This window comes from Phacochoerus africanus, chromosome 1 (assembly GCF_016906955.1).
Source record: "Phacochoerus africanus isolate WHEZ1 chromosome 1, ROS_Pafr_v1, whole genome shotgun sequence".
Lineage (NCBI taxonomy): Eukaryota > Metazoa > Chordata > Mammalia > Artiodactyla > Suidae > Phacochoerus > Phacochoerus africanus.
The window spans coordinates 272,767,452-272,791,231 of NC_062544.1; the positions used below are offsets into that span (position 1 = coordinate 272,767,452).

At 42.1% G+C, this 23,780-nt stretch overlaps 1 protein-coding gene across 1 annotated transcript in view; it reads left to right on the forward strand.

Moving 5' to 3' along the window:
* Window positions 1–6,952: 6,952 nt before the first annotated feature.
* BACH1 (BTB domain and CNC homolog 1) overlaps window positions 6,953–23,780 on the forward strand; it is a 40,999-nt gene continuing 24,171 nt past the window's right edge. Inside the window, 2 exon segments of the mRNA XM_047795269.1 lie at window positions 6,953–7,035; window positions 8,051–8,976. The gene's annotated coding sequence lies outside the window, so the exon portion shown is untranslated.

Below are 23,780 nucleotides of genomic sequence, written 5' to 3' on the forward strand. Positions count from 1 at the left end.
CCTAATTCCTACAGCTTCATTGCGTGGACATGTATTTCTTTATTTTGGTTGCCGTAAGTGGATATGCCTCTTTCAAGTCTCACAATCTACTAACTATGATGCAGATTTTGATTATTCAGTTGTGAAATGTATAATAAAAGAAGAAGAGTTTAAGTTATCAGAATAATTCCATACAATTTCTTATGCTTTCCCAGTGTTTATGCAGAGCTAAAATCCATGAAATTGTTTTGAAAGATTTTAACTTCCTATTTTTCCCCCCTTTGGCAGCTGTCCCATGTTTCAAAAGAGCCATTTCCTGGAATTTTATCAGCATATTTTTTACTGACTTAACTGCATCTCTGTTTTCTTACTTGTGACCTAGTTGTATCTAAGAGGTGATGGCAATCCTGAAGTCAATAATAATATTCTTCATAATTTCATAATAAGATTGATTTTCATCCTACTACTCTTAACCCTATCATATGCTTCTGGGGTCATATGCATAGGTTGCATATGTTCATAGCAACTCATTTATTCCCACATAATCTAGGATGCATGACTTCAGGGTTCTTAGTGCATGCATTTAAACAGAATGATATGGGAGATCTGGCAAAACCTTGAGATTAGGAAAAGACATCAGTTAAGGCTGCATTTGGCTTCACGTAACAGAAACTCAAATCTAGAAGCCTCCCTTAATAGGGTTTTCTTCCTCTGGTATGATAAGAAGAATGAACCCCATCTCCAGTGCTGGTCAGCTGCTCAAGGAAGCTGTCAAGGACTTGAGCTTTTTTTCTAGCTTCCTGCTCTTCTATCCCTAGAGTGTGGTTCTCATCCTCGAAGATGAAAGAGCCCCACCTCCAGTCATGCAAGGCAAGGGAAGGCAGAAGGCAAAATTGCATACTAGCCGATTTGGTCTTTTGCTATCAGGAAAGTAAGAGATTTTCTGGTAGTTCCACTGAGTGCATGCATATATGCTTACATCTGGTTGACCAGAACTAGGTCACATGGCTGAGGGAGTCTGGGGAGCTGTTTTTTTCTTTCTTTCTTTGTTTTTGCTTTTTAGGGCCACACTAGCAGCATGTAGAGGATGGAAGTTCCCAGGCTAGGGGTTGAATTGGAGCTACAGCTGCTGGCCTACATCACAGCCACAGCAACATAGGATTGGAGCCACGTCTGCAATCTACACTACAGCTCATGGCAACGCTGGATCCTTAACCCACTGAGCGAGGCCAGGGACCAAACCTGCAACGTCATGGTTACCAGTTGGATTCGCTTCTGCTATGCCACAGCGGGGACCCCTGGGGAGGTGTTTTTAAGCACACATTCAATCAGAATAGAAAGGAAGAAGGGGGAATAGACATTGGGTAGACAACAGGCAGTCTGCCAAAAAGGGATTTAGGGAAATGGAAGTGAATGGGGAATAAAGTGCCCCTGATCAAAGGTTCCCTAGTGACGACTACAAAGAATGTTCCTGTGAAGTAGGTACCACCTGGACCAGGTCACCTCGGGCTTTGCCTTGTCTCACTCAGCACGATTCTGTACTTGCAGAGCTGAAACCTGAACTGCCAGCATAACAGTAATGATCTGTCTTTTGGATGCACACTCACTCAAAGGTGCAGAGGCAAGAAGAAAACTGGAAAGATGATTTACTAGTTTCCAATGGGTGTGTTGCCAGGAAATGTACCAAATGTTTATGCTCACCAACCAGACAATCTCTCCCTGTAGCAGCTGTATCTGCAAAGCCAATCACTAGAAAGAAATCGAATGGTGGTATAAATTGGGTGACCCAGATGGCTAATCTAGTACAACCAAGAGACACGGTAGCCCTCAGCTCCCATCTTCCCCACGTTCTGCAGGGAAGAGTAAAATACAAGTTTCCCCACTTTCTGAGAAAAGTAGAGTGTTCCCATGAAACCTTTCATAAGCTGAAATGGCATAAAGTGAAGAAGCAATTTCATCTTGCTAATGAAAGTACAAGACAAACTGAGATAAAACACAGTTGCTCAGACACAGTTCAAAGCTATGGTGGCTTAATGCTGAGATGCTGAGTGTAGTTCTTGGGTAAGGAGTTTGGTGGCACCACTCTTGATGCTCAGGGTGGGTGTTGCCTCTGTAAAGGCTCACTGCAAAACAAAAACTGAATGCATTTATAATGGATAAGCAATGAGGTCCAACTGTACAGCACAGGGAGTTATATCCTATCTCTTGGGGTAGAGCATGATGGAAGATAATATGAGAAAAAGAATGTATATGTATGACTGGGTCACTTTGCTGTACAGCGGAAATAGGCACAACATTGTAAGTCGAATATACTTTAATTAAAAACAAAGAAAACTGAATGCTATTTTCACTTTTCCCTTTTTTCACCCCATAAAAGTAAAAATCCTCTTCATATTTTTTTTTGTTTAGCAAAGGTAAGTTCTGATGTATGTGTTTTGTAAAATCAAAGTGATATATGGTACATTTTTGAAAAGCAAGGGAACACCTGTGTTTTGTCCTTGGCTGACACACCCTCACTCCTCCCACTCCAGTGCCAGGGATGCTCTGTTGCCTGTGTTTGCACCTCTGGCTCCCCTCTTCTTGGCTTTAGATTTTGATGAACTCCTCTTTTTGACATTCATTCTTTTCTCGTATGTGTTAGTATTTCACTCTGGTTCTCCCCAAGTCCTGATCTGGGGAATTAGTTGGGGAACTGGTATGAAACGGATAAGACTGCTCACAAGGGTGGGAGCTGCTAACCCACTAAGAAACAGGGCTGCACCCTGTGGCTAACCAAGTTAGGGAGTATGGCCACTTGAGAATGTTGTTGCTTTAGGTGTAGCTCAGGGTGAAGGTAGCAGTAGAGCCAACGGGCCTTTGTTAGAGGAACATAGCCACAGCCAATCTACCACTGGGGGAGCTGTGTTCCTAGTGACATGTCCCATTATGCAAGTTGCAACCAGAAGTGAGGGTATCGGGGACCCCTCGCCCCAGATGCCCTGCTTAGAAACCAACACCCTGAGCTCAGAGCAGGGTGAGGAAGATGGGACAGGGAATCTGGAGTGTCCAATGGTGAAAATCCAGAACTTCAAGTGATGGTTTCATCTCTTTATGATAGTATGCCTATCTCTCCTCTGACCCTGTAGGTCTCCCTTATTTACAACTTTTAAATCTCAGAGGTCACCCATTCTACTCTATTTCCCAAGTACATCCTATATATGCACTTTCCCTGCATTCAGGAAATGTGCTGTTGTTATGGGGGTCACAGCCTGTGCCCATTTTTCCTTCTTCTCCCACAGTTTAGTACTTCTTCCTCCTACAGGGGTCATCCCTGTTCAACCCCTAGTTGGCTCATTATTGACTTACCAAATTTCCCTTCTTACCCGGCTGCTAGGAAGCTACAGAGAATTCTGTAGCTCTTGTCAAGATAGGCGTTTTGTGATAGGTACTTTTAGCTTCTTCCTAGGCTCCACTGTAATTTCTTGCCACTTATTCCCCCCCCCATTTTTCCTTCCTCTTAATTTATATACACATTTCTCATATTGGCGTGTAAGTACACCTAGGTGAGGGTTTTTCAACCATGGAGTTATTGATAGTTTGGGCCAGAGAATTCTTCATTGTGAATGGTGAATAAGGAGTCTTTATTCACAAAGGATTTTATCCATGGGGGTGGCCCTGTGCATTGCAGGATGTTTAGCAGCATCTCTGACCTCTGCCTACTACATACTAGTAGCATCCCCTTCCCCCACAGCATCCATCCTATATCAATACCAATATCTACAGGGGAGCAAAACCTGCCTCTGTTGACACCCACTGCTCTGGGTAAATGGAGTGACACATGCCATAGGTAAACTATGAATTAAAATATGGCACCTCTACTAGTTGTGTCAGTTTTACTTTAAAAATATATTTTGAGAACACTCATCTTAAAACAAATATATTATGGAGTAGAATTTAACACCTGCAAGAATTTCAAAGATAAAAGATCAAGAGCTGCAGGCTGTAATTCTGGGTGTAAACATCAACAAATGCATGTGATAAACCTATCAGGCTGGATTTTTCTGCCCTTTGCAGACATGTGACTATGGGGGAAGGTTCTCGGTGTTGTTTCTGACTCAGCACAAACATCCTAGGCTCCACAGGAAGGCACTTGCACCAAATATTTAGTAACTTTATGCGGGCTTGAAGGACTGGTTGTATCAAGCTTTGTGCAGTCTTCTGCCACCTTTCTGCCTCCAACTCTACTCTTTTTTCTCTCACCTCCCAAACTGGGTGCAGAGCAGTCAGGCTACACTCAGAACCCTGAAGGTTTTATCTTCTACCCAAAAGCACTTATATGTATGTATATGTGTGTGTTTGTGTATGTGTGTGTGTATATTAAACTATGATTTCAAAAGTAGCATCTGAGAGAATAAGTTTCTCTACTTCATTATGTAAATATATACGGCAGACTGAGGGAAATTGGGGCCATCATTATTTTATTTTTATTTTTATTTTTTTGGCTTTTTTAGGGCCATCTGTGAGGCACATGGAAGTTTCCAGGCCAGGGGTCCAATTGAAGCTACAGCCTCAGGCCTATGCCACAGCCGTAGCAACCTCAGATCCAAGCAGCGTCTGTGACCTACACCAAAGCTGGCGGCAACGCCAGATCCCTGACCCACTGAGCAAGGCCAGGGCTCGAACCCACATCCTCACGGATACTAATCAGATTCATTTCTGTCATGCCACAATGGGAACGCCCTAATTTGTAATTGAGGGAGCTCTCCAGTGCTATCTCAGATGAAGGAGATTGACACAGGATAAATAAAAACAGGCTCAAAATTATACAATGTTTTCTACATATTTTGTTTTATTTAGCCCAGATCATTGGGTCACATTCAGACTTATGAAGTCAGAATCTTTAGAGGCAGAGCCTAGAAATCTGTTTTTTTTTTTTTTTTTTTTTTTTAGGGCCACAAGTGCAGCATATGGAAGTTCCCAGGCTAGGGTTCATATCGGCGCTGTAGCTGCTGGCCTACATCACAGCCATACCAAAATGGGATTTGAGCCTCGTGTACAACCTACACCACAGCTCACGGCAATGCAGGATCCTTATCCTACTGAGCGAGGCCAGGGATCAAACCCGCATCCTCATGAATACCAGCGGGGTTTGTTTCTGCTGAGCCACCGTGGGAACAAATACCCCACAGATTCTTATGCACACTAAAGACTGAGTAGTCGTAACAGCCTTAATATTCTCAACGCCTTAATATACCTCTGTATGACTTTTCAAATAATTTAATATACCAGACCATATGCCATTTGTCCAGAGTAAAGGAGGAAGAGTTCCTCCCAAAGTGGAGGGTCTGTTCTTCCTCTAAGAGAAACTGCACAAGTGTGGGAGGAAGGAAAGATAGAATTCCACTGGCTTAGGGTGGAAGGAGAGTGAAGCCTCAAAAACTCTCAGGTGTGTGTAAGAACCCCAGTCATTTCATGTCTATTCTAAACTATTCTTTCCTCCCTTCTCACTAAATATTTGTATTCCACCATGAACTCAGGCAGCCTGGAACTGCCATCTGCCTCTTAACCTCTGGACTATTGCATATGTTCTTCCCTCCTTGGACAGCAGGGCCCCATTCTTCCCAGTTAAGACCCAATGCAAATGCTACCTTCTGCCTGATTCTAGGGCACGATGAATCACTTCACTCCTTGGACTCCCTCGTCATTTTCTCGTGTATTTTGGATGTAACTCAAATGGCCCTAAGTCTCACAGCCTGTGAATACAAACACAGTCATATTAGAGACAGTATCTGACTTTATTATATTGGAAGCTTTTTTATTACTTATTTATTTTGCCTTGGGAGGTCCAGGGCTATCTTCCGGTGAGCAAGAATGAGCTCATACATCCTGGTGCTGGTGCTGGTGCTGTCCAGCCACCAGTTTCTTTCGATCTCTCCACCTGAATTCAAAAGCCAATGGCAAAATCCTTTCACACAATTGGAACTCCAATCCGGTTGGCTGGCACAGTGTCAGTGCGCTGGGTCTCCCTCTAGATTGGTAAGCGCAGGCTTTGCCAGGGGAGCAACTTTTCGCAGAGCGGGTGCTTTGGACTCCAGAGATGCTAATTGGCTTGGGAACATAACTTAAAAACCTACAATTGGATAAACTCCAGAATAAACAACACAAGATGAAAATCTGACCAGGGCTTGAGATGGGCGGGCAGACACCGCTGGGCGCTGAACGTGGCTCCAAGTTTCCTGGCAGCCACCGCGTAAAAGGAACACCTGTTAGCGGACGCCGTTGTCTTCATTGTCAGACACAAGCAGGGCTGCCAGATGCTTTCTACAAAATCCTGGATGCACTTGATGCATCCCTATTGGCAGGTTTAGACACCTCGAGAACCTGGGAGACCCGCCGGCCCCAGGGAAAGGGTTTCTAGAAGCTACCCCCTCAGGTTTCCGGGGAGGGACTGGGTCAGGGCTCTCCCACTCTCGTGGTGTCCGCCGGAGCTCGATTCCGGGTGTCAAGGCAACACTTAGTGCGAGTAGGCCATCAGGCTTTTCCTTTCTGCTCTCAGCAGCAAAGGAGGAGGTGGTCCTCGGTGAGTTTTCCTTCAGGCAGCGGGTCGCGCTCGCAAAGGGGCACGGTGCGCGAAGGCTACAGGACCCCATCATCGCCTCCCTGAGGCCTGCTCAGCCACGGGCCTGCGAGGTCCCTCTCCACCTCCCCTCGCGTGGGCTTCAGGCAGCGCTGACCAAGCCGCACCGATCTTTGGAAAAGAGGACTAAGCCGCCGGTGGGGCGTGGCCTCCGCTGTGGGCGGGGTTTAGGCGCCTGGGAGCGGGTGGGGCGGGGCCTCGCGAGACAGGCCTACGGGGCGGGGCCTCGAGCGTGGGGGCGGGGCTAGGGCCGGGAGGGGGCGGTGGCCGCGGCCCTCAAGGAAAGGAGGGGAGGAGACGGGGCGGGAGGTGGGGCGGGGAGAAGAGAAGGGGAGGGGGCGGCTGGCCGCGCGGAGGGAGTGAGTCACCTGATCGCTGCCCGCGCAGCCAGCCAGGCTTGCTCGCTGCAGTCAGTCGGGCCGCGCCGCGCCTCGGCTCTGGTGAGTGGTTCTCCTGTCCCGCGCGCCCTTCCTCGGGAGCGTCCGCGCGGCGGCGGCGCGCGGTCGGGGCCGCGGGCCTGTGAGGGGCGGCCCGCGGGCAGGTTCCGGGGAGGCGGCGGAGGGGACCCTGGCGGCTGCTTTCTGGGCGGGGGTTACTAAGCGGGGCCCGTGGGGGGCGGCTGCGGTTCCCGTTCCTGGAAGTGGCCGCGTCCGCCGGAAGGGGTGACCGGTCGGTGCCCTGGGGCCGGGTGCTCGGCCCGCTCCGTTGTTTACGGGCCCGCGCTGTTCTTTACCCCGGGGCCGACGGGCGGGGGGCTGGGCGCTCGCTTCCCCACCTCCGCCTCTTGGTCACCCGGGTCCGAGCCCGCGGCCCGCCCGGGCTGTGACACATCGGCACCGCCCGCGCTGCCGGGCCGGGCTCCGTATTGTCCTCCCGCCCCCTCCCACCACCCTCGGCCGCTGCCGCGTCCAGCGAGCTGTTGGCCTCCCGTCCGCCCAGTCTGGGTGTGTGTCGCGCGTGTAATCGCGTAAGACAGGCCGAGTTCGTGGCTGGAGCAAAAAACACCACCTTAAGGGGCTGGGTTTAGTGAAGAATGGTTTGGGGCCCCGGAGATCCGAGGGCCCCCTTTGTTGGAGTTTTGCCCGCACGTTGTAATTTAAGACTCCCACAGTCAGGTGAGAGAGATTTTGATCATAGAGACACCAGCTTTGTGTACGTCTAATGTAACACGAGTGCCGTGGCTTTCTGGGTTTTTTTTTGCAGGGCAGTTTTATGTCATTGAGTAGCAAAGGCTTTTGTGCCCTGAGCCTGCTGCGTGAAATTTGGGCTGATTCAGGGTATATAGCGTAGTAGTAATTGTGAAAGAACGTGTGTGGGAAAAACAAGCTACAGTGTCAAGCTGGAAGGAACAAAGGCTGTTTTGTAGGAATGTCTGTCTTTTTGGAGAATTATATCAGTATTGGGTCTGTTACCCTGAAGGGTGCCACGACTAGGTCTTTGTTCATCTATGTCCAGGAAGGTTTGCCTTGAAAGCAGTTCCGAAAGATAAAGGCTGGAAAGACCGGACGTGGTAGTGACAGAGCGCTGGGGCGCTTCACATGGTCAAGCAGAGAAATGGGAAGAGGCTGGCTTGCTTCTTCCTGGTCCTGGGTAAGTGGTGCAAGGGCTGGGCTGGGCTTGAAGACGCTTGCCACTTCAGCCTTTGGATTAGAGAAGCCTAGGGCAAAAAAAAAAAAAAAAAAAGACATTCGGTGAGTCAGCTTGGGGTAGGATGGCCTTGGTTTAAGTGATTGCATGGCACCACGGCTTACTTGTTGTTGTTTAACCTCTGGCTGTGTCAAGTGGTTTACTATTGTTCAATAGGTTGGTTGGCTAACAAGGTGGATGACTCCTTAAAAAAAGTTGGGTTGCTGAGTCATTCGCCCCAGCCTGAGAGGTAATTAGGAACAGCTGGTACAGATAGGCTCATCACATGCCTCCACTATAAAAGGCCAAGGAGCACTCAAGAGGGGTTGCTTCTGAGGGCTGAAGCTGGGGTTGTCTCTGTTGGTACAGGTGATCGGTGGGTGAGGTGCCAGCACTCTTAGGAAGTGGCCAAGGAGCGGTGAGGTGGTGTTTAAACAGAGCAGCCTCGTGACCTGCTGCCTGAGAAGAAGTTTGTGCTGGAGAGAGCTGAAACTCAGAAAGAAATTCACAGCTAAGGGGTGACCTCCTAACAGTATTGTAACAAAAGCATTTACTCCTCTTAATGTATGGAGTGTTTTGTTTCCCTTTTTGTGGTTTTGTTGGTGTGTGGCTTATATCTTTTAGAAAGTGAATTTAGTTTGTTCTTCACATAGATTTTTTTTTTTAGGAGAACTGCAAACGGAGCCTTCCTCTTCGTTTTCATGGCCCCAGGCTTTTCATGCAGACACTGGTAGTTTCTGGTGGCTGAGAAGAGGGTAAGGAGAATGTGGGTGGAATTCACAGGTGTCTTTGGGGCAAGTCTGGAAAGAGCTGTCTAATGAGAGGCAAACCATGTGTATATCTGTTTCAGTATCTTCAGTCATGGCACTGGGGTCTTTACATCTTGAAAATTACTTCTGGCTTTAAAAATGACCACAGGGCGCAAGCATATAGTCCCTGTTTAGGGATGGGAAATATGGAGTAGGGTTATCTGGCCTTTATCTGTGGTGAAAAGAATGATTCTTATTCATGGTAGTTCATTTAAAACATTTGTAGTTGAAAAAAGTGCTTTACTTTGGGGACTGGAAGAAATTAGATATCATGAATTATTTAGGGGTTGGGACTTCTAAAGCAGATGGAAAATGAGTCATTTGGAAGAAAATACTAAACATTTGATTTTTAAAGACTTCACTTTTATATAAAATAAGAAAAACAATCTTCATTATATAGATTAACAGTAGTACGTGCATGTTATGTGATGTGGATTTATGCCCTGTGGGAACATAAAGAGTTTGTTAACCACTGCCAATAACACTCTGAACAACTGTTTTTGTTTTTTTTTAAACTTCTGATTTCTTCCCCAAAGCTGTCGTCTTTCAAGTGTTCTTACTGCATTTAATTTTTATTTCCTATGTAGTTCTGTTCTTTTTATGCTCTCTTTCAAAGATTAGAAGCTTGAGTATAGATTCCTTATTACATTGTTGACGTCCAGACTGGAAATAGCAAAAAATATAGAGTTGCTCCTTACATATGATACCATGTATTTTGAATTTGGAGACAAGCCAGGCAGTTGGTTTGTTTCATGGATGTGCTCTGAGGTATAGTAATATACAGAAGGGTGTAATGGCACCACCGGAAGATAATCTACACATTTGAGCATGATTTGGATGTAACAAATTCCTCGAAAAATTACTCTGTACTGCTACTCCTTGAAGTCTGTATTTTGGGGGCCAAGTTTACAAGGAGCCCCTTTAACAAAGATTAATAACACTGCATATTCAGCAAATCACTTGGGAAGCAGCATTTTCTCCCTTGGGAGAATGTGATTTACTCAGAAAATCAACCTTCTAGGCATACTGGGGGATAATTAGTGTTTACCATTCAGTTAGGTCTCATCGATCATAAGCCTTTGCATTCCTGTACTGAGAGAAATGATGCTGAGAATAATGATTATAAGAACCCTTTAAAATGACCAGTTATCAGAGATTGTCTTCACAATGCTGATCCCTCCAGTATTTATGTTTTAGAAGTCATCTCCTCCCAGTTTTCCAATGTTCTGTTAATGGGAGAATTTCCTTAACTCCCATTTCCTGAGGGTTCTACTCAGTGGAGGGAGTATTTTATGTGGTGGAATGGATTACTTGTGAAACTATTTTGACTTTTTAAATGTGCCAAATAAGGAAATCTACTGAAGCCCAAAGTATGGGTAATTTGAACACCATTTGCCAGAACCCAGACCCTTTGGAGAAAGTAAACATTTCATGACTGAAGACCTAACACCCACCATGAAACCTGGGCTTCTGGCTTATTGCATAGCATTAACAGAACTGAAGTTGTCGGTTTGATCATTGTACACTTGACAGAGAAACAGTAAGCAGAGTTGTTGAAAGTGGGAGATCTGGAGCCAGACTGCTCGAGGTCAAGTTCTTGTTCCATTACTTACCTGCTGTGAAGCCTTGGGCAAGTTTTTCTTTTCTCTTTTCTTTTTTGGTTTTTTTTTAGGGCCACACCCATGGCAAATGGAAGTCCCCAGGCTAGGGGTCCAATGGGAGCTGCAGCTGCCAGCTTACACCACAGGCACAGCAATGTGGGATCCAAACCACATCTGTGACCTACACCACAGCTCACAGCAGCACTGGATCCTTAACCCACTGAGCAAGGCCAGGGATGGAACCTGCATCCTCGTGGATACTAGTCGCTGAGTCATGATGGGAACTCCTTGAGCAAGTTTCTTCACCTAGTTGTGCCTCCTTTTCTCATCTGTAAAATGGGATGATGATAATAGAATCTGTATTGTAGGGATTGTTTGCAAATTAAAGTGCACTGATATGTGTTAAGTCTTAGAACAGTGCCAGCTCCATATTTAACATTAATACACATCGGGTCTTATTGTCTATTCTTCAGAATCAGGGAAATGCTCGGTTACAAAGCCACATGTTACAGCCTCCTTGAGCTGCATTTTAACCATTGATTACAGGAGAGACTGAGGAGAAGCATGTAGGTGTGTAGCAGGATTGTTGCTACTGGGAAAACAACTCAAGTGAACATTCTGACAAATCAGTAGCAACATCTCAAACAAATACCTAACCTTTGAGGGTAAGGGACACAGGACTTAGCTTTTTATGAAAGGAATCTTAACAGTCTCAGCAAAATGTTCCAGAGGCAGTTATTACTGATTAACTGGAATGGGCTTTTGAAGAAATAAAAGCACCTGCCATTCTGCATGTAATCTGTTCTTCATGTTATAGTTGAAGACACTGTGGTCCGGTAAGGTTAGTAGCTGTCTGCTCTCTTCTTGCTTATTAAGAACAGGACAGAACTCATTTCTGGATTTTCATTCTTGGCTTGTACATTGTGAACATTTAGAATGTGAATTTACCTGCCAGTTACTTCTTTAAATGACATGCCTGTGCTAAGGCAGAAAAATTATCCATGATAAATAGTGGATATGTTTAGCATATGGCTTCTTTACCTGATAGTAATTTAGAAGGGTTGAGTCAAATATTTTGACCATCCTTTTGACTAGAGTGTAAGTTTCTTAATGATGAAGATATATGTCTTCTGTTTTATCTCCATGGTACTTTGAATGCCTTGGCTTCAGTGTGTTTATTTAGTAACCTCTCAGTTGCTGCAGTAGTGGTATAAACGGATTCAGTTTAGTTCTATGGTTTTGAAATTTGGGAATTTTTAATAAGAGAGTGAAAGAGAACAATATAGATTCTACCTCTTCAGTTTTAAATGTGTACTGAGTTGAAACTCCTCGTCATTTAGAATTCTGCTTTCTGTTTCTATCATTGGTGTGAAGATTGAGGAAGCAGCTAGATTTAAATCATTGTTTTAGTTCATCTCCTGAGATAGAAAGAAAATTTGTCTTGTGACTTCTTTGTACTTGTAATTGACTTAGAATTGGATTGAGCAAAATGTAATTTGGGTTGTCTAGATGTTAAACCTCTTACGCATCTCATACTTTCCTTTAATATGATCACTCTTCTAGAACAGATCCTTTGTTTTGTTTAGGACTGGGGACAGTTTAGAGAATATTAATAGGATCATAAAAATTGCCCCCAAGCAAACATAAGGAACAAAGAAGTAGTGGTTGCCAGGATTTCAGTTGTTAATGACTGTCATAGGAGCACAGTGGGCAAGCAGTGAAGTTATTGGGCTGCTGGCTCCTTCCTCAGTCCTGGCACAGTTAGAAAATGTACCTCTGTGCAGCTGAAGCTATGTGCAAATCATGGTCTTTTAAACATAAATTTGTCATTTTTTTAATGCCTTAGGAAACATTAATTAAAGGGTATTTTTGTAAGAGTATAATTATTTCTGGCTTCTATCTGATAAAGTCATTTTCACTTTTTTTGTCATTTCTTTTTTTTTTCATTTTTAAAAGTTTTATCGAAGTATAGTTGATTTATAGTGTTGTGATAATTCCTGCTCTACAGCAAAGTGAGTCAGTTTTACATTCTTTTTCAAATTCCTTTCCCATGTAGATTATCACAGAATATTGGGTAGAGTTCCCCATGCTATACAGCAGGTCCCCATTGGCCAGTCATTCTGTATACCTCAGTGTGCATGTGCCAAAACCAAACCCCCCAGCCCATCCTTACCCCTCCACCTGTCTCCTTTGGTAAGGGTAAGTTTGTTTTCAGTCTGTGGTTTGTTTTTGTTCTGCAGATAAGTTCCTTTGTATCTTTTTAAACACTTCCACATATAAGTGATATCATATGATATTTGTCTCTCACTGTCTGACTGACTTCACTTAGTATGATAGACTCTAGGTCCATCCATGTTGCTGCAGAAAGCATGATTTCGTCCTTTTTGTGACTAATATTGCATTGTGTACATGTACTGCATTTTCTTTAGCCATTCCTCCACCAGTGGACACTTAGGTTGTTTCCACCTCTTGGCTATTGTAAATAGTGGCTGCTATGATCATTGGGGTGTGTGTATCTTTTCAAATTATGGTTTTCTCCAGATAGAGGCCCAGAAGTAGGATTGTTGAATTATATGGTAGTTCTATTTTTAGTTTTTTGAGGAACCTCCATACTGTTTTCCATAGTGGTTGTACCAGTTTACATTCCCACTAACAGAGTAAGAGGATTCCCTTTTCTCTGCACCCTCTCCAGCATTTATTGTTTGTAGACTTTTTGGTCATGGCCATTATGGTTGGTGTAAGGTGGTACCTCATAGTAGTTGATTTGTCATTTCTTAAATTGGATCAGAGTCATAGTGGACACTTACACTCCACTTCCCCATCCCCCATTAAAGAGGAATTGCACTAAAAAGGGTTTTATATCATGGGGTCATTTTTTCAATTCCTTTATATCCTGGATATTGGTAATACCCCACCTCTAAGGGTATAGACTCATTTTGGTGGGGTATAGGAAGTGTCTTGCCTACATCTCCTGCCTTTTTCCCGTTAGTCTCTTCTCCTCACTGACTGATCAGCCTCTAGAATTCCCAGGAGAGATATTTTGGCCTAAGGAGGTAAGCTCTTTGGGCCTTGTTGAAGAATTGGGAAGACCCATCATCGCTCAACTTCCTATTCGCTGGTATCTTCATGCCCTTAATGCCATACTGCTCTGAAGTGTGCCGGTGTCTTTTGGAAGTCAGCTGAATCAGTAAGGAGAGTTACTTATCCATCGGAGAGTTTGCTGTAAAATATGGGGCTGTAAAAGATTTATTAGCCCTTCAAAAAATTTATTAGACTGTAAATTATTAGGTTGTCATTTTGGAGTAGTAAGTGGTTTCGGTAAGGTCAGTAATTTCATTAGTGTGTGTTTTGCACTGAAACATTTTATGAAATGTCAGGTACTTAGCAAATCTTGGCCCAAGACACTTTTCATTTTCAAAGTACCTAGTGTCTCTTTGTTTTTCTAAGGAATGTTCCCAGCATGGCACAGGGCTCTCCTCTAGATAGAATTTTTTACTAAAATTAGGAGGAGGAGTAAGGAAAAAAAGCCATGGATGGCCCTTTTAATCAGTTTTTCCACATTATTAAGAGACTTGTGAAGTAGAAAAGCATTTTGTCAGCTGAATAGGGTTCTTTGCTTACATGCCTTCATTCCAGCTGTCATCCAAAGAAATGAAAGGAAATGCTCCTTAGGGATGTCCAACTTTGCCTACGTAATTGTCTTTTTGTGGTGAAGGACTGTTGCAAGTAGTGTTCAGGCTCTAGATATATTTCTATGGTTTTTTTTTTTTTTTTTGTAATATGTGTTCTGCCTATGAGGGCATGCCTCCCATCACTGGCCTGGTTTGTTGTCAGACCCCAGGTGGCCGGGACACCTTTTCCTCTGGAGCAGGTTGATGGCAGTGCCCACCAGTGGCGGAGATGCTCAGACACTAGCACACCTCCCTGCCTTTGGTTCTCAGATACCCGTGTGGAAATGTCCTCCTCTCTTCTATTGAGTCAGCTTGGATCAGCTGTCTGATCCCTGGAGCGTAAAGAGCTATTGTGTTTGTGAGTTTCAAGGCTCTTTGGTCTTTTATCTTTCTGTGCATGCTGTTCCTCTCCCCCAACTTACACACAAAAACATATTCACCTTTCAGTGTGTGCGGATAGTAGAGTTGCTAAGCTCATTTCAGCATTCGTGGTATGTCTACATGTTAGGTTTTGGGTTTACATTTGATTTGTGAAACAAATATTTGTACCTTTATATGCCAGGAACTTTTCTAGATATCGACAATACAGAACTTTTCAGAGTTTACAGTCTGATGGGCACACCATTGGTATAGCATGTGTCAGTTGCTAAAATAGCAACATGTAAAATGTGCCATGAAACCATTGGATATAAGAAGCTTAAGTTTTGGGAAATTAGGCAAGCCTTAGGAATGTCAATGATAAATGCATAGTTTAGTGGAGGACAGCACTTGTTTTGACAACACTTTTGAGAAGCTTAGCAATGAAGAGAGAGATTTTAGTAGGGGGAGTTTGGGTCAGGAAGGCTGTGTATCTGTGTATGTATGTATTTAAAAATAAGGTCAGTGGGAAAAGGTTTAAAATGCAGGATATGTCTTTATTTTGTCCGTGGCTAGTTCTTCTTATGGTTGCGAGGTGACTGCTGCAACTTCAAGTGTCACAGGTAAATATGATTAAGTTGCTTGGAAGAAGACTATTTTTCTTGTGTGTGTGATGTCTCTTTATCACTGATGAAAGCCTTTTCCAAAGCTGCATAATAGATGCCACCTCACTTCTCTGTTGGGTCAGCAGTGCCTACATTTATGCCTAAATTGGTCAATGTCAAGGGAAGTGGAACCACTGTGATTGGCTTAAATGGTTTGTGATTCATCTTGAGTTGGGGCTAGGATCTGCATCCCCAGAAACACATGGCTTGAGGTAGAGAGATTTGTGGGTACTTTCAGGATTTGGTTAGAAAATGAGAGAGTGAAGGGTACTGGCTGGTTCAGCAGTGTCATCTTTGCCTGTTTCTTACACTAACACTACACACAGACACATACCAGCGAGTAGAAAAAGAAATGTGGAGTTTCCGTTGTGGGTCAGTAGAAACATATCTGACTAGCATCCACGAGGACGCAGGTTTGATCCCTGGCCTCTCTCAGTAGGTTAAGGATCCAGTGTTACCGTGAGCTGTGGTGTAGGTCGCAGACGCGGCTCGGATCTGGCATGGCTGTGGCTGTGCACGGCAGCTGCAGCTCCGATTCAACTCCTGGCCTGGGAACCTCCACATGCTGCAGGTGTGGCCCTAAAAACAAACAAACAAACAAACAAAAAAAAGGAAAAGAAATGTGGTTGACTTTGGATTTGGAGTTTTATGTCTTTTTCCCTTTTATTTCGTCATATTACCTACTATAGTCAAGTATTATTTTTACAATCAGATCAAATAAATGTTTTATTTTAAAATGATTTCAAAATTGAAATGTTGCCCAAAAAATTACATGTAGAAGGAATATATTTTCTTCAGGACTCTAAACACCTCTAAAATTCTCTGTGATTCTCCTAATACTTTCAGGCAAAGGAGAATATGTAGTTATATCTTGCAGCTTCTGATTGTTTCTATACCAAGAGGGCCATTCTCTCTTCCTCTGAAGGGCGAGCTCTGTGATGTCTGCGGCTCTCACTGAGTGGTGAGGCTTGGATAGAATCGACTTCTTGAATCTCAGATACAAACAGGAACGTCACTCCCTCTCCACATACCCATTCTTCTTCTAGAAAGGCACTCTGTCCTGTGGTTAGCTTATTTGCCTTTTCCTTCAGACTTCAAGAATAGTTCCACTTTAATTTTATACACTGTTCCTGTAGCCTCCTAAAGTTCTTAGAGCACTTTGACATGTTCAGAGGACTTTGTCATTCTTGTTCCTACTTCTCAGTTGCAGGTTTTGGTACTTTGTATGCTATGGGAAAGGCAAGCGAATGATGTAAATACATAAACACTTAGTGCTGTAAATTTGCAAAATAGAAAATAATCATGATTTTATTTTCTATTGGCAGTATGAATAGCTCTGATGGTTAGGTTAGGCTTCTGAAATGGTATTACTTTTGTGGTAGAATTTAGAAAGTCTTAGCAATACTGCCAAAATTATTTTCATCTCAGACAAAAGGCAATAGTATTTACCTACTCAGTTGTTCCTCAGATATTATTTGAACTGAGAAATATTTCAGCTCTTTTTTTTTTTTTCAGGCCTCAAATTATGACCGATTTGACTAGATCTTGTGGTTATGTATTGGAAAGTAACTTTTGAGGGCTTAGGTGGAAAGTATACAGCTCATTTAGAGATGGTAATTTTGATTCCCAAGTTAACACAGAAACAAGAAGTAGATGAAAAATTTTTAGTTTTAGCCTTGTATACTGAGATACCTAGCACTATACTAGCTATCAAGGATTAGTAGATTAGGTTATCTTTAAATATAAGGCATTTTAATTTAGTACCTCTACTGAAATTTAAAAGTTTCAAATCCGTGATTCATGAAATTTTCTAATTGCTCTACTGTAATTTCTGCCTTATTAACATTGTTACTTAACATTCCCCCACCCCCATTTTTTTGGACTCAAATTTATTCTGAGCTGGGGCGATAAGGTATTTAAGGAATGGTTAGGAATTTGAAGGGCACCTTTTTCAGTTACTTTGCATGTTATATTTGTCACCTCTTAGACCTACAGTGAGTCATTCTGACCTAGATCTAGTTTTGGGGCTTTCACTTCCTCTAAGCAATCAGAAATAAATAATGTGGATCATGGTTACAATTTTCACAGTTTGAAAACAAAATGACATGAATATGGGACAAGAATACTTAATATTCTGGATTGAGAGGAATTTTAAGGGAGCTCCAGCATTATGTCCTTCTTTTAATTTTCCATATGTAGTTCGGAATAACTACAGACTTTAAGTTCAGCATAGGTTAGTTTCAGACTTTTTTAAATGATACATGAGATTGTTTATATAATCTAAGAAGTGTTAATCAGAAATTAATTCTCTAAACATTGAGTCATAAGAGAGATTTTCTGCTGCTTAAATGTCCTTTGAATTTGCTTGTCTAAAGTTGTTCTTATTATACACAGAGGATCCTTGAGGCATTTTTGTTTATTCTTGTTTTTTCATCCTCCTCACTTTTACCCCCACCTTCAACACAGCTTTGCTACTTAGGTCATGTAATATGAATTGAAAAGTAATATTTGGACCTGGGGGCAGAAGACCTTTGTTTTTACTTTTTAAAAATTTTATGGCTGCACCCTCAGCGTATGGAAGTTCCCAGGACAGGGATTGAACCCGAGCCACAGCTATGACTTATGCCACAGGTACAGTAATGCTAGATCTTTTAACTCACTGCACTGGGCTGGGGATTGAACCTGCACCTTGCAGTGACCTGAGCCACTACAGTCTGATTTTTAACCCACTGTGCCACGGCAGAAACCCCAGAGACCTTTTTAAACTCTAAGTTACTGATCTTCTCAGGGCTTCAGATTCCTCATCTGTAACCGAAGTGGGGGAGTGGGTTGTATTGGATGAATGTGCTCTTTTGGTTAGGAATTCTTTAGGTCTGTGAGATTACCAACTATCTTGAGCAGTGTGTATCATTTTAATACTTTCTTTTTGTCTTGTTGAGATCTTTATTAGGCTTACTGACATTCGTAAATGTTCATGCATCTCTATTTTGTAGATTAACTCCTAGGTTCCTAGAACCTTGTAGCATACAGTTTTCTTTTGTTCACGTGCATAAAGATGGCAAGTAGGAAGAATGAAATGTTAATTATCTTGTGCCAGGCACTGTGCTATCAAAGCACCAAATCAGGAGTTCCCGTTGTGGCACAGTGGTTAGTGAATCGGACTAGGAACCATGAGGTTGCAGGTTCGATCCCCGGCCTCGCTCAGTGGGTTAAGGATCCAGCGTTGCTGAGAGCTGTAGTGTGGGTCGCAGACACGGCTCAGATCCCGTGTTGCTGTGGCTCCAGTTGGACCCGTGGCCTGGGAATCTCTGTATGCCGCGGCAGTGGCCCAAGAACCGGCAAAACGAAAACAAAACAAAACAAAACAAAACACAAAGTGCCAAATCATTCAGTCCTTACAGTAAGTGTTGATGTTGTTTTCTTTCTGGGGAACCAGAAGGGTGAGCTCAGATCTTCCAGAAAATCACACATTTGGTAATATCTGCAAAGCCTTGATGATATCCCAGTACCTCCTTCTTCACAATATCAAGCTGCTGGTAGTGTGAAAATAACCTAAAACTGATTTTCTTTTGCATTTCATAATTCTGCATATTTGTTTAGCGCTTATCCTTTTCAAAGGGCTTTGTGACAAGTAGGGCAGGGGCTCCCTCCTTAAGTCTCAAGGATGTCCATTTGCCCGTGTTCACAGAACTAGACCTGATTTCATGGGTCTTTTCTCCTTATTTTCTTATAAAAGGGTTCTCTTTTTCCATAGCAAAGCATCTTTTTATTTTAAATTTCTGTAACATTTATTTATTGTTTTGTTAGTATTGTGAAGATATCAGTGGAGGCTACTGTGTTTTCGAGTTGCCCATGAAGTTTCCATATATTAACAGCCCGATACCCATGATGACTAGAGGAAATACCCATTATAAGGGGGGAGAAAGTAACTGACATTCTTTGGGAGCCTTTAAGAAAACTGAAATTAATGTGAACTGTATTTTTTCCAAAGGCATATATTTTTTTTTGTTTGTGGTTTGTCTATTTGAACATTTTTCTGATTATAAATATGTGTTTATATGGTTAAGAATTTGGATGCAGAAACAAAACTTACCTCAGTGTAACAATTGTTAATATTTTGATGTACATTCTAACTAGAGGTGGAGGAAAGAAGGTTTCAGACATGTTAAATGTGAGATGCCTGTTAGATGTACAAGTAGTAATTTGAATGTGCAGTTGGGTATTTGAGGAGGAAATTCAACACAGTGGTGGAGATTATATCAAATAAAATATGAGAGTGTGCGGCGAATCCACGAGATGGTGTGCTTGCCGTGACTCTGGATGAGTTCACGCAGGGAGGAGGAGAGAGTTCTGAGGTTTGGAAGAAGGGGGTGGGTCCACCAAAGGGACAAGTGGCTGTGAGTGAAGTGGAAAGTCAAATTATGGTATCTGGGGAGTTACCCCTGTGGCCCAGCAGAAACGAATCCAACTAGTATCCATGAGGATGCGGGTTCAATCCCTGGCCTCGCTCAGTGGGTTAAGGATCCAGCATTGCCATGAGCTGTGGTGTAGGTTGCAGACTTGGCTCGGATCTGGCGTTGCTGTAGTGTGGGCTGGCAGCTGAAGCTATGATTTGAGCCCTAGCCCGGGACCTTCCATATGCTGTGGGTGTGGCCCTAAACAAAACAAACAAACAAACAAACAAAAAAAAAAAAGAAAGAAAGACATTATGGTATCCAAGAAGCCAAGTGAAGAAAGGATTTCAGGGAGGCAGTGATCAGTCCTCCGTTGAACATTGCTGAGATGCTGTGTAAAAGCCTGAAAACTTGACATTTGGCACGGTGAAGGCCACTGATTGTCATAAGGTGGTTCCCATGGAGTTTGGTGAAAAGGCCTGATTTTAGGCTCAAATGACTTTAGGAGAGAGGAAAGTGGAGATACTCTTCTGGGGAGTTAACTATAAAGGTGAGCAGTGAATTTTACTATAGTTAGGGTATGGGGAAGGTCAAGACATGTTAAGGGAAGAGCCATTACAGTATTTTTATATAATGGAAATGTTGTGTATTCATTTTTTCCCTCTTATTTTCCTTGGTGAGACTTTGTACAAGTTTGTCAATATTTTTGGTCCTCTTAAAGAATCAGCTCATGGTTTAGTTCATGAGTTCTGTCAAAAGCAGGTACAGAATTTTGTTATGTTAGTGTGATTTTTTTTGACAGAAGTACAATAGATTTTTATCAGGTTCTGTAAGTCAGAAAACCCTTGCTCTGTCTGGTTTGACGGTTCAACAGCTTGTTTCCCTGAAAGATACCCTTCAATTTTTAAAGAATCTGTTTGAATTGGTATCTTTGTCAGTATGAAATATTAAACAGTATATATAACATTGCTCCCAAACAAGAAATTTCGCTACATTTTTTTCTGCATTTTCTCTCTCTCAGTTTTGTCAAAATCTAAGATTTTAGTTGAAGATTGATTTTTTTCTTTACCAAATTCCTCTTCTATTTGAAGAATTTTTAAAAAGTTGCTTTAAGATTTGCAGCCAAGTTATAAACAGTTTAGACTTAACTGTTTCCCTATTTCTTGTTTACTCTGTATGTAAACATCTTTTAAGTATGTTTTTACAGAGTATTACATATTGTTGATTTAAAAACAATAGATTTATCATAAAGCAACTTCATCTGTTACACCCCACCTAATCCTTAATTTTGATTCAAAGATGATCATCTTTATCCATTTCTTCTACTTAATTTTTTTTGGTGGTTACCTCTGTGTCTCTAAGATGTTTATATATCATTTTATTTATCAACCTAAGCTGTCATCTGTTTACTTTCTGTTACTATCCATGTAGATTTCGTTTGCTTTTACCATCCCCTTCACCTGTATTTATAATCACTCCATTTTTGTTTTTGGTCACCTCTACAGCTCCCAATTTTTTTTTAATTTGATCTCATTAATCTACAGCAGTATCTTTTCACTCTGTACATTATAAGTCATATAGAAACGCTGTCTTTCAGTTCTCTCTGATTCAGTCTCTCAGTCTGTCCCTTTATTTTGTCAAGGTTAATAATTACATTTCATTTTATAACTGTGATTGTCTTCCATTATTTGTCTGTTCTGAAAACCAGTTACCAGTGTTCGTGTTATTATGCCTGTGTCAATATTGGGCACTGGAAAACTAAGTAACGTGTTATTCTTTCTTTCTAGTTTGTGTTACCTTGTGCCACTCAAAAACATTTCCAATGTCAAATTCAAATGATAGCTAACAGTTAATTACTGAGCACTCCTACGTGTCAGGCACTGTCCTTGGGCATTATGTATATTATTATTCATTTGATTCTTTCAGCAAAAAGTACTACTCTTGTCCCTTTATTGAAAAAAGGGGGAGGATTGTCAGAGAGATGTGAAGTAATTTACCCAACTGACAGGGTTGTCATCAAGCTATAAAGCTTAGGTGTGCTCTCTGATAATTAATCTCTGTCCTCCTTATCTGATCCCCGCTGATTGTGGGCTCTTACTTATGTTTGGGGTGAATACTTTGCAGGTGGTGTAGGAATGAGTGTGCCCTTGAAAGAGGCTGAGTTTGAGAATTTTACTCTTTAGGGGAATTGTTAGGAATTTTCACACTTTGCTTCCCCCTGCCCCAGGGTTTTTAGAGGAATCCTAAATTAACTGGGATAGTAACTACTGCACCTTCCTTTCTGCCCATCATTGCTTATCTTAGAAAACCTACAGTTAACATCATATTTCATGGTGAAATATTGAACACTTTCCTTAGAGGAGAATGAGGCAAGGATGCTCTTCCTCACCTCTTTATTCAGTTGCAATAAGGGGAAAAAAGAAATAAGTATAAAGATGGGAAAGAATTAAAACTGTATTTGCAGATGACATGATTGCCTCCATAGGAAAGTCTAAGGAGGAGTTCCTGTTGTGGTACAGCGAGTTAATCTGACTAGTATACATGAGGAAGTGGGTTAAATCCCTGGCCTTGCCCAGTGGCTTAAGGATCTGGTGTCGCTGCAAGCTTTGGCATAGGTCACATTTGCAGTTTGGATCTGGCATTGCTGTTACTGTGGTGTAGGCCAGCAGCTGCAGCTCTGATTCAATCCCTAGCCTGGGAAATTCCGTATGCTGCAGGTGTGGCCATAAAAAGCAAAACAACAGCAACAACAACAACAAAAACCAAGAAAAGCCTAATGAATCTAAGAAGTAACTATCAGAACTAATAAGTAAGGTTACGGAGAATTCAAGATTAATATTAAACCATAAATTTTATGTTTACATAATAGCAGAAAACTAGAAAATGAAGTTTAACAGACAAATGCATTTATAGTAACTACAAATCACCACAAAATACTTAGGAATAAATTTGACAAAAGACATGTAACACTTCTTTACTAAGAAACAGAATAATTTGGAGAGAAATTAAAGACCTAAATGGATGAAGAAGTATTCCATGTTCATACATCAGAAGACTCAGTTTGTCAGATGTCAGTACTCTCAAAATTGCTGTATAGATTTACTGCAATCCTAATCAAAATTCTACTGGCTCTTACAACTCAAGAAGGAAGCAGCCCAGTTTAAAATGGGAGAAGGGAGTTCCCACAGTGAGTTAAGAATCTGACTGCAGCGGCTTGGGTTGCTGCAGAGGTTCAGGTTTGGTCCCAGGCCTGATGCAGTGGCTTAAAAGATCCAGCATTCCTGCAGCTGCTGTATAGGTCTCAGCTGTGGTTCAGATTCAATCCCTAGACAGGAATCTTCCATATGCTGCCAGTACAGCCATTAAAAAAGAAAAAAAATTAAAATGGGCAGAACAATTGAACAGACATTTCACAAAACAGGATGCACACATGGACGATAAGCATATTTAGAGATCTTCAATATCATTACCCATTCAGAAATGCTAACTAAAACCACAGTGATGTACCACTGTATATTTATTAGGATACCTAAGATTAAACAGACTGATGGTATCAAGGCTGATGAGAATATGGAGCAGATGGAGCTGTCATGTAATGCTGGTAGCAATGAAAATGATATAATAACTTAATTACTTTGGAAAAGTGTTTTAGCATTTTCGAAGAAGTCAAAGAGAAACCTACTATATTTGAAGAAGTCAAACAGAAATCTACATATCACTTAGCTTATCCACTCCTAGGTATTTAGTTATTCAAGAGAATTGAAGTATATGTCCATGCAGATGGTCATTGAAGCTTTATTACAATAATCCCAAACTGTAAACAGTGCAGCTGTCTGTCTTTATTACAATACATAGTCCATCAGCAGTTAAATTGGTAAACAAATGGTGTTGACATCCTTGTGGAGTAGTAGTCAGCAGCATGTGATGTGTGCAGCCTCATTGTCATTAAGCCGAGTGAACGAAACCCCCAACCCAAATGCATAATGTGTCATTTCATTTATATAAAAACGGAACACTAGAAATGTATGCTCATTGAAAGTGACATAAAGCAAATCGTTGGTT